Source organism: Chionomys nivalis, chromosome 19, assembly GCF_950005125.1.
Source record: "Chionomys nivalis chromosome 19, mChiNiv1.1, whole genome shotgun sequence".
In the NCBI taxonomy this organism is placed as follows: domain Eukaryota; kingdom Metazoa; phylum Chordata; class Mammalia; order Rodentia; family Cricetidae; genus Chionomys; species Chionomys nivalis.
In genome coordinates, this window is record NC_080104.1 from 58766485 (window position 1) to 58778981 (window position 12497).

The 12497-nt window shown below is 49.3% G+C and overlaps 1 long non-coding RNA gene across 1 annotated transcript; it reads right to left on the reverse strand.

Annotated features, from left to right (window-relative positions):
• Window positions 1-5746: 5746 nt before the first annotated feature.
• LOC130890384 (uncharacterized) lies at window positions 5747-11023 on the reverse strand. The gene is made up of 3 exons (XR_009058752.1): window positions 10966-11023; window positions 9970-10158; window positions 5747-5796 (listed from the first exon to the last, which is right to left on the reverse strand). It is a non-coding gene; the product is annotated as an uncharacterized LOC130890384 (long non-coding RNA).
• Window positions 11024-12497: the final 1474 nt, after the last annotated feature.

Below are 12497 nucleotides of genomic sequence, written 5' to 3' on the forward strand. Positions count from 1 at the left end.
GGTAGGTCCTATTTTCAGAGTGAGAAAAGAGGAAGTGGTCCCAGAAGCAGCTCTCCCTGCTGTGGGAGGAGCCTGCAGAGTTTTGCCCACTTTCCTGAACTCTGACCTTTACCCCCTGGAGATGTCTACCCTGACCCTGCCCCACTAGAGAAAACACAAGCAGAAGCAACAGGGGTCACAGGAAGTTTCTGGAGCTGGAGCCCGGACAGAGCAGCTTGGACTGACCCATAATCTTCTGCGTGGGGTTCAGGGATTTTTTTTTTAAATATTTATTTATTTATTTATTATGTATACAATATTCTTTCTGTTTGTATGCCTGCAGGCCGGAAGAGGGCACCAGGCCTCATTACAGATGGTTGTGAGCCACCATGTGGTTGCTGGGAATTGAACTCAGGACCTCTGGAAGAGCAGGCAATGCTCTTAACCGCTGAGCCATCTCTCCAGCCCCCAGGGATTTTTTTTAAACTTGTTACCATTCTCGGCATCTTCTTGCATCTAACCCCGTTCATTGCTGTAAGGTGCAGCACACAGCGCCTGTCTGTGCTCTATGCGCTACCATACAGTTCCCGAGCTTCGGGCAAGGGGCTGGAGGTTGAAACACACAAACACACACAGACAGAGAGACATGAACCTCTAGTCACTGGTAAGAAGCCCCTTATTCGATAGCACCACGGAGGCTTATATACCCAACAGTCAGGTGGGCCAACAGGTGAAAACCTTATCCTCTGATCCTCAAGGCCAAGGCAACACGGGCTCGTGAAGCAGAGCTGATAAACAACTTTGACATAGCTTTCAGTAACTCAAATCAGAAGGAAAGTAAAGATCTCTAGCAGGGAAGAGCAGCTAGAGGCCAGAACTCCAAATGGTCCCAACAGTAAGAAAACAGCTAAATGCTGAAAATGGATCACAGGACTGGGGATGTAGCTCAGTTGGTAGCATGCTTGCCTGGCCTGCAGGGAGCCCTGGGATCCGACCTCAGCATAGCAGACCCGGTGTGGGGATGCAGGCCTGTGGTACCCACTTAGGAGGTGGACACAGGAAGAGAGAGATTCAAGGTTATCCTTGACTGCCTAAAGAGTTAAGGCCAACCTGGGCTACATGAGACCCTGTCTCAAAAACGGGAGGCTGGGCTGGAGAGATGGCTCAGTGGTTAAGAGTACTGGCTGCTCTTCCAGAGGTCCTGAGTTCAATTCCCAGCAACCACATGGTGGCTCACAACCATATGTAATGAGATCTGGTGCCCTCTTCTGGCATGCAGGCACACATGGGGGCAGAATGTTGTATACATAATAAATAAATAAATAAATAAATAAATAAATAAATAAATCTTTAAAAAAAACGGGAGGAGGGTTGGCATGGGCTTTAAGATGGCATAGTGGGTAAGGGTACTTGCTGACAAGCCCGGCAGCTTGAGTCTGATCCCAGAGTCCTCCATGGAGGAAGACGATAGCAGGGCTCTTTCTTTCATTTTATTTATGAGTGTACGTGAGCCACATGAGTGCTAGGTGCCCATAGAGATCGGAAAAAGGTGTTGGATTCCCTAGAAATAGAGTTACAGATGGCTTTGAGCCACCCTGTGGGTGCTGGGAACTGAATCTGGGTCCTCTGGAAGAGGAACAAGTGCTCTTAAACACTGAGCCATCTCTCCAGCCAGAGAAAGACTCTTCAGGTTGCCTCTGAGATCCAAGCCCCCTACTGTGTCTCTTGTACCTCTCCCTTAAAAAAATAACACACACACTGGGCGGTGGTGGTGTACACCATTAATCCCAGCACTCAGGAGGCAGAGGCAGGTGGGTCTCTAAGTTCGAGGCCAGCCTGGTCTATAGAGCAAGTTCCAGGACAGTTGCAGCTATGCAGAGAAACCCTGTCTCAAAAACAAAGGAAAACACAGACTGAGAGGGGCTGCAGGGAGGGGCCCTGTGCTCTACAAAAGCCTCTCTGGGTGCATTTATCCTAAGGCAGTTAATGTCACCCTGGTGCCTCGGGGAGCAGCTTGTCAGTTACCTGTCTCCTCCAGAAGCTGCCTTAGGTGGTTCACTCTGTTACCAGCTCCAGTTCTATAGAAAACTGAGGCCCAGGGAGGTCACAACACCTGCCTGAAGTCACCCAGTAAGGACAGGAGAGAAGTGCCATTTCCGAAGTCCAGGTGGGTGACCTACAACTTCAGCAAAGGTCTGGGGAACCTGGAGAACGACCTTCATGCTGCCCCATCCTCGGTCCCCTGATCACAGCACCCTAGGGAAACCTGCCTGCCGACTCCTGGGCCCCTTGGTCACTCAGTGCTTCCGGAACACATGACCAGTGCCTCTGTTCTGCTCACTCAAGCTGGAAGGCCATTCACTCCTCATTCTCCCATGGCTTCTGAGCCAGGACCCTCCACTGAAACCAGCCTTTGTCCTAGGATCCAGCATGAATCATTGTGGAGCCCAAAACGCCTGGCACAGTGTATGCTGTTGTAGCTCTGTGGCCTGGGGCCTCCTGCCCTGCAGTCACGTGCCCTAAGCCTTCCTCAGCTGAGTTTTCCACTGGAGGCCTGCCCAGTCCTGAAACCTAAATCTCACTGAGCCCACACCCAGATCTTTTGCAAGCGCTAATTTTTGTTTGTTTGTTTGTTTTTGTTTGATTGATTGTTTATTTTTGAAGTCAGGGATTCTCTGTGTAGCCCTGGCCTTCTGGCTATCCTGGAACTCACTAGGTAGACCAGGCTGGCCTTGAACTCAGAGATCCACCTGCCCCTGCCTACAGAGTGCTGGGACTAAAGTGTGTGCTACCACTCTCCTGCATGGCAAGTGCTCCTAACCACTGGCCCATCTCCCCAGCCTTCACAAGGCCAGTTTTATGCAGCACTGAGGACTCAGAGCTGGCCAAATACTCTGCCAACTGGGTGTCAGTCACCCTCAGCCCCGCTCCTACTTTCTGTCTCAAAAAACTTAAAAGAGACACAGAAATAGACAGAATGAACAATCCCCACGAACCCTCAGCCCACACCCAACTAATGAAGCATGATTAATAAACACTCAGAGAAAAAAATTGGGGTTCAACCTAAAGACTAGAAAAGCAAAGCAACCAGCCACTGGCTCTTACCTTGATCTCAGTCCGAAAATGGCCATCCTGACTCCAGGAATCTCAGAATGAGACTGTCTGAGAGCTGTCTCCTCCTGTTTTATAATCTTCTCTAGGACTGAGATTAAAGGTGTGCACTGCTCGGTTTCTATGGCAACGGGTGTGGCTACTGGGATTAAAGGTGTGTGTTACCACTGCCTGGTCTGTAAGACTGACCAGTGGGGCTGTTTTACTCGCTGATCTTCAGACAAGCTTTATTTGTTAAAATAAAAGAATATTTTGTTTATTAAAATACAAATAACTGAGCTAATAGACCAAACAGTTCATAGTTACTATAAGCCTCCGTGCGTTTCTTTGGAACTGATCAGCTGCAGAGAAGGCACTGTCCTGAACAGTCCAAGGCCTAGGTGGGGACAGGGTGTGTTCTAGTTCCTTCTTCAGCCCTAATCCTGCTTTCAACACAGTCAGACACACAGCACCTGCAAAATGACAGATTAGCCAGCGAGGCAGCTGACACTGTGGCTTCAGTATCCACGGAGGCCTCACCTCCTCCTCTTTGAGAGGCCCTGGGGAAGGGGTGTATGCTGCCTGGTCGGTCACACGCAGGCAGAGGCCACTCATGGCCATTCTAGGAGGCAAGTATCCAGGTAACCAGTCCCTGGCTATACAGAGAGGAAGAGGGGAAGGGAAATGTCTAGCCTAACCAGCCAGTCTGGAGCTCATGCTGCCTGCCCCTCCCCCAGACAGCAAGGATTTTTTTGTTTCACTGCCAGAAACTCCACAGTTCTCTCAGGCTTTGCTGTGGAAGGGCTTGCAGCTGACTGTCCCCTCAGCAGGCACAAAGGTTTTGCTGACTTCCTGATGTCCCTTTTCCTAGGAACATGCCTGTGTTCTGGCTGCCAAGAGGCCTGAGCGTTCCTGTATTTTACTGTTAAACTGAGCAATGTGTTTTTGGTTAGCCCTGTGAGGGCAACGAGGGAAAACACCCCTGAGCCTGGCTGCGGCTTGGTGGAGCCCCTGAGTCCCTGCAATGACAGAGCCAGGGTGAGCGCAATATGCAGGCAGGCCTGACGTGACACCTGCGGCTTGTCAGCGGACCACGCAAAGAGCCTTTTATCCTTCTGGGCATCAACTATCCAGTTTCAAAGTTGGGAGTTGGCTGGGTTCTGGAGAGGCCGGTGCCAGGCCCTCAGGAAGGGCCCAAGGTCATGAGAGGTGGCTCCTAGACTAGCTGGGGACCAGGAGGGGCAGCCTGGGCCTGGGGATCAAGCAATGGGGCCAGCCTGACCACGACAGTATGAAGCTGGCAGGAGCCTGGGGAAGAAGGTGCCAGAAGCAATCCCAGGAGAGGGGTCCGTGCAATGCCTGGGAAGGTCCCTGAGCCCTACACAGAGACAGCACATAGGCCCTCCAGTCTAGCCTGGGCTTCTCCATATTTCAAGGCCCTGACTGCTTTAGACTTCACACCAAAGAAGAAACCCGAATGGTTGGAGTGGCCAGGCGTCCAAGCAAGGAAAGAATGGCTTGTTCCTGCCTGTCTAGCCACCCTGCCCACTGTTGCTCTCTCTCCCAGCTGCACCCACCCCAGGCTGGTTGCCCACTGACTTCACATACAATAGTAAACAGTGGGGGGCTGGAGAGATGGCTCAGTGGTTAAGAGCATTGCCTGCTCTTCCAGAGGTCCTGAGTTCAATTCCCAGCAACCACATGGTGGCTCACAACCATCTGTTATGAGGTCTGGTTCCCTCTTCTGGCCTGCAGACATACACACAGACAGAACATTGCATACATAATAAATAAATAAATAAATAAATATTTTAAAAAAACAATAGTAAACAGTGAGCCCTCCCACAGCTTGGCCATATTATCCTTCCCACGTTACTAAGTGCCTGGATGATGGCCCTCAGGGAAAGCAAGCCCACGAGAGACACCAAAAGCTCATTGCCATAGTCAAGCGTCGCTCAGGGATAAGGCGGATAAGGCGCATGCTGAGCTTGCAGGAGGCCCTGAGCTCACCACCAGGGGCCTGGCAAACTGAAAAGGACACTCACCTGTGGTTTTAGTCCTCACAAAAACCCTGAGAGGGCGTCCCTGTTCCCAGAGGCCAGCACAGAGCCTGCTGACCAGCAGACCTACCAGAGATCTCTCCCAGAAGGGGACAGAAAGGACCCAGGGTTCTTTCTTCCACTTCCTACCTCCAAACTAGGGATGGGATGGGCAGTCACAGAAACACAAAGGTGACCTTTACCCTGAAAAACCAAGCACAGCCCCCGGACCCAGATTGCAGGCTATTCTTGGGCCAGTTACCAGGGCTGAATATATAGATGTCCCCAGCCAGAGCTCAGACCGACTCCAGGGGCGAAATCACAAAGGGCTCAGTTAACCCTGAACGGAAGTCTGAGCTTGGTTATTTATTCTTCCTTGTTTTATTCAACATGAACTCAACAGGGTCTCATGAAAACTCACTATGTTCCCAAGGATGACCTTGAACTTCTAATTCTCCTGCCTGTGGTTGATGTGGTTCCAGGGGAGAAACCCGGGCTTTGTAGGTGCTGGGCCAGCACTCTACATTCTGAGTTATATCCCCAGTCCTTCTCCTTTTTGAGACAAAGCCTCACTCTGCAGCCAAGGTTGACCTGGAATTCAAGCCAGTCTTGAACTCATAAGGATCCCCCTTCTCTTGCCTCAGTCTCTTGAGAGCTGGGATTGCAGACAGGAGCCACCATACCACACCTGGCAAATAAAACGTTTTTGTTTTTGTTTTGAAACAGTCTCACGATGTCTCCTGGCTGCCCAGAACATTCTATGTAGACCAGGTTGGCCTTGAATCCTGCTTCCACTTCTCAAGTGCCAAGGTTAAAAGCATATGCCATTGTGCCTAACCCAATGCTCCTTTTAAAAATATATTTATTGGTTTATATTTATTGTAGATAGTACTAGGTTTCACCTTTGTACAAACTAATAGCTTTTTGACTGTGTTCTGTACCCGCCCCTTCCCTTTTCACTTTCCCTTTCTTCTAGTTCCATTCATCTTCCTAGTTATATAGACATGACTTTGTGTATCTGTATAAAACCTAGGATCTAGGGGCTGGAGAGATGGCTCAGTGGTTAAGAGCATTGCCTGCTCTTCCAAAGGTCCTGAGTTCAATTCCCAGCAACCACATGGTGGCTCACAACCATCTGTAAAGAGGTCTGGCGCCCTCTTCTGGCCTTCAGGCATACACACAGACAGAATATTGCATAATAAATAAATAAATAAATAAATAAATAAATAAACAAACCTAGGATCTACACATGAAAAAATATGACATATTTGTCTTTCTGAGTCTGACTTAACTCACTTATTATGATAATCTTTGGTTGCATCAGTTTTCCTCCAAATGGCATGATTTTATCACTTTCATAACTGAATAAAATTCCACTTCTTAAAAGATTTTTATCTTATGTGTGTGAGTGTTTTGTCTGCATGTGTGTTGCCAATGCCCTCGGAAGTCACTGGACCCACTAGAGTTGGAGTTACAGATGGTTTCAAGCCACATGTGGTGCTGGGAATTGAACATGGGTCCTCTGTATGAGCAACAAATGCTGCTAACCACAGAGTCATCTCTTCGGCCCCATTGGTTTTATGAGACAGGGTTTCTCTGTGGTTTTGGAGCCTGTCCTGGAACTAGCTCTTGTAGACCAGGCTGGTCTTGAACTCACAGAGATCCACCTGCCTCTGCCTCCCAAGTGCTGGGATTAAAGGCGTGCGCCACCACCGCCCAGCTAAAATTTTATTATATATATTGTATTCTGCCTGCATGTACACATGCAGGCCAGAAGAGGGCATCAGATCTTATTACAGATGGTTGTGAGCCACCATGTGGCTGCTGGGAATTGAACTCAGGACCTTTGGAAGAGCAGTCAGTGATCTTAACCTCTGAGCCATTTCTCTAGCAATTTTTTTAAAAGTAGGGTTTTGTATAACTGTCTAGCCTGGAATTTTTTTTTTTTTTTGGTTTTTCGAGACAGGGTTTCTCTGTGGTTTTGGAGCCTATCCTGGAACTAGCTCTGTAGACCAGGCTGGTCTCGAACTCACAGAGATCCGCCTGCCTCTGCCTCCCAAGTGCTGGGATTAAAGGCGTGCGCCACCATCGCCCGGCCTAGCCTGGAATTTTCTATGTAGCTGAGGCTAGCCTTGAATTCTTCATTCTTCTGCTTTCAACTTGCTAGTGCTGGGTATGCCACCAAGCCTGTCTATTTATTTAGTTATTTTTGAGGTGGTGTCATTTGAGTTAGTGTTTGTCTTAGGGTGTCTATTGCTGTGAAGAGACACTGTGACCACAGCAACTCTTATAAAGGAAAACATTTAATTGGGACTGGCTTATAGTTTCAGAGGTTTAGTCCTTAGTTGTCATGGCGGGGGAGCATGGCAGTTTGCAGGCAGACAGGGGCTGAAAGTCCTACATCTTGATCTGTAGGCAGCAGGAAGTAATTGTGAGCCATGAGGCCTGGTTTGAGCTTCTGAGACCTCAAAGCCCAGCCCACAGTGACACACTTCCTTCTCCAACAAGGCCACACTTCCTAGTAGTGCCCTTCCCTTTGAGGAGCATGTTCTTCCAAACCACAGTGTTCTATTGCTGTAAAGAGACTCCATGACTGAGGAAGCTCTTATAAAGAAAAGCACTTAATGTGGACCTTGCTTACAGTTTCAGAGGCTTAGTCCAGCATCATGGTGGAGAGGGTGGTGGCACCGGGTAGGCACACTGCTGGAGAAGTAACTGAGAACTTCACATCCCGATCCCCAGGCAGCAGGCAGAGAGAGACACTGGGGCTAGCCCTGGGCATTCGAAACCTCAAGCCCATACCCAGTACACACTTCCTCCCACAAGGCCACACCTCCTAATCTTTTCCAAACAGTTCACCTACTAGAGACTAAGCATGCAAATATTTGAGCCAATCTCACTCCAACCCCCCTTGGTGGATCTTACTAGTGTCCAAAGCTGGCTGTAAGTTTAGGATCTTCCTGCCTCACCTTCTCAGGGTTTAGATTATCTGTACAGCCCTCGACTGGACAAGCTTTTGTCATTGCAATGTATTTTTTTTTTTTTTTTTTTTTTTTGGTTTTTCGAGACAGGGTTTCTCTGTGGTTTTGGAGCCTGTCCTGGAACTAGCTCTTGTAGACCAGGCTGGTCTCGAACTCACAGAGATCACCAACCTCTGCCTCCCAAGTGCTGGGATTAAAGGCGTGTGCCACCACTGCCCAGCCTGCAATGTATTTATTTACCTCGTGTGTGTGCATGCATTTGTGCATGCATGCGTGTACGTTTACATGGTGCTACCGCTCCATCTTCTGGCCTGAACTTTTTGGGTTTTATCTTAGGAGGCTGCTAGAGAAATGGCTCAGTGGTTAAGGGCTCTGGCTGCCCTTCCAGGGGATCCCAGCTTGGTTCCCAGGATCCATGTGAGCCCACTCACAGCTGCCTGTCACCCCAACCCCAGTGCAGCCAATGAACTCTTCTGGCTCCTTAGGCATCTTGCACGCACTTGGTACACACACGTGTTCTGCTGAAATCTCCAGCTAGAACCCCGTTCTCTCTCTCAGAGAATCTCCAACAGGCCCAGTTACACATGCTCAGACACGGTGGGCAACGACTCCCCTGAAGCCACCAGCTCCCCAGTCCCCGTCCAAAGCGTCATAACTGGGCACAAACCCACTTTGCGGAGAATGAGTAATTATCCCTTAGGTTATTTAATATCCTATAAATATCCCTAGGTATAAAATGTTCCCACAGGGTATTTAAGCCCCCTCCTTCAGATCGGCCTCATGATTTTCTCCTGCCTTCCCCTGCCTTGCTCTCTGGGGGCTGGAGAGTCACCTGGGAGTACTTTGCCCAAATAAAGCTGGTCCACCTAGTCTTTTACTTTTTAATTCAACTTGATCTATTGCGCCGGTGAAGAAACTGATTATCGGGATATAGAAAACCTATCATCTCACACACAATAATAAGTAAAAATAAATCTTAATTTTTTTTATGAGAGAGGGTTTTAATTTTTTAAATTAAATTAATTTTTTTTGTCATGCTGAACCAGAGGTTTCAACATGCTATTCAAGGGTGTGCCCTGGTTCCTTTAATCCTTTGGTGACCCTAAAAATTAGGATCAGGAATGGGGTGTCCAGACAATGCTATAGTAAAACAGTGGTGGTTCTTGGTGTCTCAAGTAATACTGAGCACCCAGATTGAGCACGGGTTCCCTAGGACGCCTTGTCTTGTGACTTCCACTGGGAATTTTTGGGAGTGTATGAGTGGAATTCAGCCCCATCCCAGCTTGGGGTATGGCCCAGTGGGAGACCGACTGCTTAGGATGTGTGGGGCCTTGGGGTCGTCCATGATCCCAGTACTGCTAAAAAACACAATTTTTTTTTTTGGTTTTTCGAGACAGGGTTTCTCTGTGGTTTTGGAGCCTGTCCTGGAACTAGCTCTTGTAGACCAGGCTGGTCTCGAACTCACAGAGATCCGCCTGCCTCTGCCTCCCGAGTGCTGGGATTAAAGGCGTGCGCCACCACCGCCCGGCTTTAAAAAACACAATTTTTAAAAAGAAAGGAAAAGTAAAAAGAATAAGACTGGCGTTGCTACTTCTCAGTAGCACACACTCTAAACAATGATTGGCACACCCTGGTGCCAACTGAAACCACACGGCGAACAACACTGGCCTCAGAAGCTGTAGGATGAACTTCTTGTGTGGAGAAGCCAGGCCTCTCTCCTTGGGGGCAGATTTTCTACTGTAATGGCCTGTGGTTGTCAGGCATGGATACCAGATTTTCTTCTTTGTTCTCCCCAACAGGAGCTCAAGACTCAGGGATGTTTGTTTGTTTGTTAAGACAGAGTTTATCTATGTAACAACCCTGGGTGTCCCGGAACTCACCCTGTAGACCGGGCTGGCCTCTGACTCACAGAGGTCCACCTGCTTCTGCTTCCCGATTGCTGGGATTAAAGGTGTGCGCCATCACTGCCCGGCAACATTCCTAATAAGCTCCTTGCTCCCCAGTAAGCTTCTTCAGCAGCACTCTTGAACTTCAGCTCTCTCAATCTTCCAGCCGCTGCCTGGGCAGCCCTATTCGATGGCAAAGATAGATAGCTTATTCCTAAATGTAAAGAGTCACCCCCTGAAAACTTAGCCAGGCACATGGGCACACTAAAATACTAAGGACTGGAGAGATGGCGCGACCATAAAGCTCTCTCAACGCTCTTACAGAGGACCTGGGTTCAGTTCTCAGCTTGCAACCATTTGACCTCCTAGGATACCACACACACATTGCACATAAATATAGATACAACATCCATGCACATAAAATAAAACAGGCCTCAGAAATTAGCACACCAGACCAAGAAAGGATGGAGCACCCTCCCTGGGGCCTCAGAGACGAGGACACCTGACAGTGAATGGCAGACCTAACATTTGACCACTCAGTGGACATGCCAGGGAAGAGATAGAGAACTCCTGGCAGCCCCGGGGGCTTCGTTCAGCTCATCTGGGTCCCCAGTGTTTGATACAGTCTGTGTGAACTGCCATCCACCTGTCTGTCCGCCCGTTGTTAGCCTGTGTGAACTGCCATCCACCTGTCTGTCCGCCGGTTGTTAGCCTGTGTGAACTGCCATCCACCTGTCTGTCCGCCCATTGTTAGCCTGTATGAACTGCCATCCACCTGTCTGTCCGCTCGTTGTTAGCCTGTGTGAACTGCCATCCACCTGTCTGTCCGCCGGTTGTTAGCCTGTGTGAACTGCCATCCACCTGTCTGTCCGCCGGTTGTTAGCCTGTGTGAACTGCCATCCACCTGTCTGTCCGCCCATTGTTAGCCTGTGTGAACTGCCATCCACCTGTCTGTCCGCCCGTTGTTAGCCTGTGTGAACTGCCACGCACCCGTCTATTTGCTCGTCTGCCTGGACCCTGTCCTTTTCAACTCCACTCTCCCCGCCAGATCTGCAACCCTTCTGCTCTAGGCATTTTCTCAGCAGCTCTCTGAATGGTTAATATCTAACCTCAGAAGTGACTTTCTCTGCCTCTGCCTCCGGTAAAGCCTCTTGAAAGTCCTTGAATTCTGTGGCCTTTGTAACCCTTTGAAGTCCTTTGTAACCCTTTGAAGTCGTCTGTAACGCAGACACACACATACAATTTCAGTGTGGTTTGTATCTTGCATTAAAAGAGCCTGTATTGCTCACAGCCAGGATCTATTGCAGTCAAGGAAATTGACGGAACAGAGTACACAGCCCAGGATGGCCTTGAACTCTCGATCCTGCTGTTTCCACCTCCTGAGTTCTGCTGGTTTACAAGTATGAGCCACCACACTTGACTGTTTGCACCTAAGTTTCTTTATCTGGTTCGTTCACTAAGGAAGGATTTCTCTGAAGATATACTTTGTATGCATCCCTATATTGGGGGTCGTGGAAGACAGACATTAATACCAGCCAATACAATACAGCTCCCTTACAGGGAGCCACAGGCTGCAAGAGCCACGGGGCCCAATGGTGGGCAGTCAGATTCAGACGGGAAAGCAAGGCTTAGGGGAAAATGCCAAGGAAAAGCCCAAGGAAGGAAAGGATTTGGGTGGGGAAGTGTCAGGAAGGTGAGGTAAATCCCGCCCCTTCCCTCATCCTGGAAAGAGGTCTTCCAGGTATAGTCCTGCGCTATGAACTTGTCTTGAAGGTCCCCATAAAGAAGTTAAATCAGAATCCAGGCAAGAGGAAATCATTTAAAGTCTGTCCGGGAAAAGATAGAAGGTTTGATGATACAGTGAAGTGAAACCCTCCCCTGCCCCCACTCACTGCCCCCTCCCCCCCAGGGGAGGATGGACAAGTCTGGGTAGGGGAAGCAGAATGGGAGGTGGAGGAAGCTCACTATAAGGTTCTGAAAATGACGACGGGTTGTCAGAAGAGGCGGTGCTGGTGGCAGTGATGGGCTTTTTTCGTGGGCAATCATAAACGGATGCACATGCCTGGCTAAAGATTGTCCTCAGGAATGAACTAGCAACAGAATACGGGCAGGCAAAGGGCCCATGTGTCTGCTCACGCTAAGGTCCAGAAAATTATATTATTGGGCAGGGCTCCACTATCAGAGTGCTGCTGGGCTGGCTCAAAGGTGGGATCAGGTCACAAACAAAAACAAGACACTCGCTGGAGGAAGCACCTTCCTGGAAGGTGGCTGTGAGGATTGCACTTAAGCCCTGCAAAACACCGTGTTCCAGCCACTAGACTAGAGCTACTCTAGGCCCAGTTATTTAGTTACAAAACACACCCAACACGGGGCCTGCGCCAGTGCACAAGCTACGGGTGCTCCTAACCCTCACTAGCCATGAGTTACTCAAATACTGAGGGGTTTCTACTCAGGCCCGGGGAGTTCGCTGGAGGGGCGCAAAGGCAGGCCGCAGAGGCGCTGATCAGTAGACGACTGCGGCG